Here is a 4,235-nt window from a genome sequence, read left to right on the forward strand (position 1 = left end):
TATAATTGGCTCCGTGAAACATTAATTTGTATTGTGCCGTGTCAAATAAATGTTTTGTGAACAAAAAAAAAAAGCATCGAACAGAATAGAGAAGTATTTAACTTCGGATTTATAAAATGAAAATTCTTGTCTGATCGTCATTTCATTTTCTTCTTCATTCATTTACTCTTCTCAACAGTTTCAAATATTGTTTCTCTAAGAATTTTAAAGTTATTCACTAGCTTGAAACTAGGTTTTGTGGTGTGAAAGAAATTTGTAATAAAAACCTGCATGATATTTCGTTAATATGAGTTTCGAAATTATGTTCTGTAATTATTATTTCTCAGTTATATTTTTCAAGAGTACAGAGAGACTGATTTGTATTTTTCGCGAACATGATTGACATTACTTCCCCAAACCTTGATTTTAAAAATGTTGTAGTTGAACAAATAGGTTCAAAGACCACGAGTCGGCCCTGGTTTGTATTAATCCGAAAAACAAATTTGAAAATACCGGTTTTTTACCGGTTTTACCGGTTTTGATTTCTATGAATACCGGAATACCGGTTTTCCGAAAAGCCGGTAATATCGACCACCCTAGGCGAAGCAGAATCTGGGAGAAGCCTTTTAGGCGGCGTTGATCAACGTTATGGCTCAGTGTGTAGTCCTTACGGGATTGGTTAACTTCTTGTCAAACTCTGTCCTTCAACTGGCTTTTCTTTCTCCTCAGCAGAGTTGCCAATAAAATATTCGATTTAACTGGAAAAAGGCTGGTGAAAAACTGGAAAAATCTGGATTCCAAATAAATTTAAAAAAAGCAAAAATATGAGTCAGAGAGAGCTTTTCTGTTACGGGCAGCCATGTCCAAACCACGCTCTACACTGAGTGGCATATCTGAAACACGGCACGACGTGTATTGCAACTGCAACTGAGTGTTAGTGTTGAATCGACAACACGCAGAGCGATAGCCGAACCACCGGTGGCAGTGGCTGTTTTTCCTTTTCGCCACGGGTGTTTCCAACTTCGGCAAACACCGGAATCGAGGGATTTGGCTTCGTAAAAACACCGGCCGCAGCCGAGAGTTTCAACTTCGAGAAAGCATCTCGACAACACGCTCGCCTGCTTGTCCTAGCGCGAGTTTTGATGTTTTCAATCAAACCTATCTCGCTTTGGGAAGGGAGTGCGAGGTCGCAAAAGCACTTGTTTACTTGTTAATTTAATGGTCATTTAGGATGAATCCTTTATTGTATTTTGCAAGTGCAAGAAATAATTCGTATGCTTTGTGCCGTCAGCGCCGTCAGCGATAAATCAACAACTATCGTTAGCGCTGAAATTAAACGATCATTCAAATTAACGATAAATATTGATAACATTTCCATCTGTAGATTTGGCCGTGGAATTTTAACAAATTAGTCGCTGACTGGACTATTTGGCATTAATCCTAGAACAGAATACTTTTTGTTTTGTATGGCGTCTGATCATAGAGAAATGCGGTTGAATTAGTTTACTATAGCGTTTGGCGGCATTTGCGGGAAGCCCCAAAGAGAGTAATGTTTAATATTGATAATTTGTGGAACATAAAAATATGCAAGAGTAGAAATTTTTCTGAATATATTTTTTAAATTTTTTTTTTCACTTGGTTAATTTTTCGAATGGACAAAATTATTGTTCAAAATATTGTCGAAGAAACCATACCGATCGAATGAACCGTTCCACAGTGTTTTATTTTGCCGTTTTCGTATGATTGGATAAATAGAGAATCAAATGTTGATTATAACCATAATGTATGATCGGAGATGTTTCAAGATATTCAAAAATGCATCTTTCGATGTAGGAAGATGAGTGATCAATCCACCTAAAAGTGAGATAGAAAATTTACTTTTTCATCAGATTGAGATAGATGCTTGATGTCTCCGGCAAAATTTTAGGTGATCTAAAAACAAGAAACATGGCCGTAGACATCATGTTTCTATCGCTTACATATTATGAGCAACATACAGTTTTCTATTAAGAGGTACTGAAAATCACAATTTTCATTATAACTTTTTTCTCAGATTTTCCCGAGTTTTCAAACCTTCTACAAAGTTATCAGTCATCCAAAAATGCATGTTTATGCAGAACTTTGTTATTTTATATCTCCCAAAATAAAAAGTTTTTTGACATATTTCGATATTTTTGGGGAGATTTTCACCTCAATCATCTTCAAATTACGCAATTTTACGCAAGTGGCAAATCCGTACGATAAAATAACTATCTTAAGACTTTCAATAAAAGGCACAAACTTTTGTATGTAACAGTATGTAAGTAGCCTTTCCGCCTGTTGTACAAAGCTATTTGATGCCGCTTTTTATATACAAAAATTTTAAAATGAAGAGTTTTGAGTTTCGAAGGTGGCACTAAATGATCTTTAGTTAAACTTGCATGCATGCTTACACGTTGTGCCGTGTTTCGATGCAAAAGTGGCAACCGGGCAGCACAGTTCGGTGTTTCGACCATGGCTGGTTACGGGGACTAAATCCAGTGTCGCAATTAAGAAAATAGAGCTGTTTCATTTACTTTTATCTTTAACAAAAGTATTGACGCAACATTTTCTTCCGTTACATCAGTGAATTTTAAATTTCAATTATCTATGATTTCGATATCTTTTGGTATCTCATTCTTCTAACGATTTTTTAAATGCTACGCAACAGAAAATAAATAGAAGATTTTTTTGCCTGGTCTGGTAAAATCTATTTGTTTTGTTTAATCTCAACCATATCATGCAGTCTTTAACTTGGCCGTGTTTCGTGCGAGAGGATAGAATACTGGAAATGCTGTTAAGAATTGTCAAAATAATTTATCAATCTACAAAATTTACGTTTTGAAAATATTTCCAAAAACCAAATGGAGATTAGGTGAATAAAAAACTGGATAAAACTGGCAAATATCTGAAAAAACTGGAAGATTTTGGGAATAAACTGTTTGACTGGATCACTTGAAAAAAAAACTGGAGGTTCAGTTCAGTTAAAACTGGAACATTGGCAACTCTGCTCCTCAGAATCTCGGTTGACTCGTTTCGAGCTCATCGTTACCTTACCAACTTACCCTATACATCCTCGAGAGTCGAAGCACAGAGTTCTTTTGTAGAAGGTACACGTAAAAGTTCCAGCGCCAATCAAGCAATGTGTCCTCTCGATTCGCTCATCAGTTGTGTGAAATGCATAATGCAATTTCAATCAAGAATTGTGCTAACTTCGTGCAATACTGATGTGGTCTCGTGCCATCCAACTTTGACGTGTAGTGCCTCGTCAAGTAAGCGAGTGTAATTCTATGCAGCCTGTGGGGTGTGCCACTGCCGAAGCCAAGGAGGACGGTTTTGTCTCCAGAATACGTCTTCACAAAGCTCGGTCTTGAGGTGATCCTCTCAAGTCGCTCCTTGCACCTGCCGCTCATCGACAGCACATATCCGACGCGTGTGGGGTGTGCCTTGAAGTCATCGGTCTCTATACGGGTCTCTAATTTCTTGCCGATCGCTTCTCTGAAATACGAGCTACATGGCCATCCCACTGTAACTTACCATGTTTCATCGGCATGACAAGCGTATACTTCGTACAAGTCGTGATCTAGCATCGGCACCACATCCCATTTTCTTGCTTGCTACCGAGTATCGATCCCAAGATTCTGCTTGAAGATTTCAACCGCTTGCCAATCGACTTCCTTTTACGTTCACGTTTCGTAGAGCACCGCCGATAGATCAGCGTCCTGTAGAGCGCAATTTTTGTGAGTAGCTGCAGGTAGGACAACTACGCTCTTTGCCAGCCACCACGTACTTCATTTTGGCAGTGTTTATGGTGTGTCGAATTGTCGCTGCTTTCCTTTCGAGAATATTAAAGGCCTACTCCACAGCTCTACGATTAACACCGATGATTTTGATGTTGTCCACGAGGTCTAGAAGCATGTGAGACTTCGTGATGATGGGGCCGCTGCTCTGCCCTTCGTATAGCACCTTTCAAGACTATGTTGAATAGCAAGTTCGAGAGCCCGTTCCCTTGCTTCAGACTTCCCAACATCACTAATGCATTTGAAACTTCACCCGCTTTCCTGACGCATGATATGAAACCGTCAAGAATCACACGTATCAACTTAATCTGCCACCGCAGTATATGTAAAAAAAATGATGTCACTGAAAGTTGTGTTCTCGAAACTTGTCGAAAACATCTGTTTTGTAGATGGTCTTGCTAGAAAACCGCATTATTCACTAACAAAAGCATCCTGCAC

The sequence above is a fragment of the Wyeomyia smithii genome, chromosome 3, assembly GCF_029784165.1.
Source record: "Wyeomyia smithii strain HCP4-BCI-WySm-NY-G18 chromosome 3, ASM2978416v1, whole genome shotgun sequence".
Lineage (NCBI taxonomy): Eukaryota > Metazoa > Arthropoda > Insecta > Diptera > Culicidae > Wyeomyia > Wyeomyia smithii.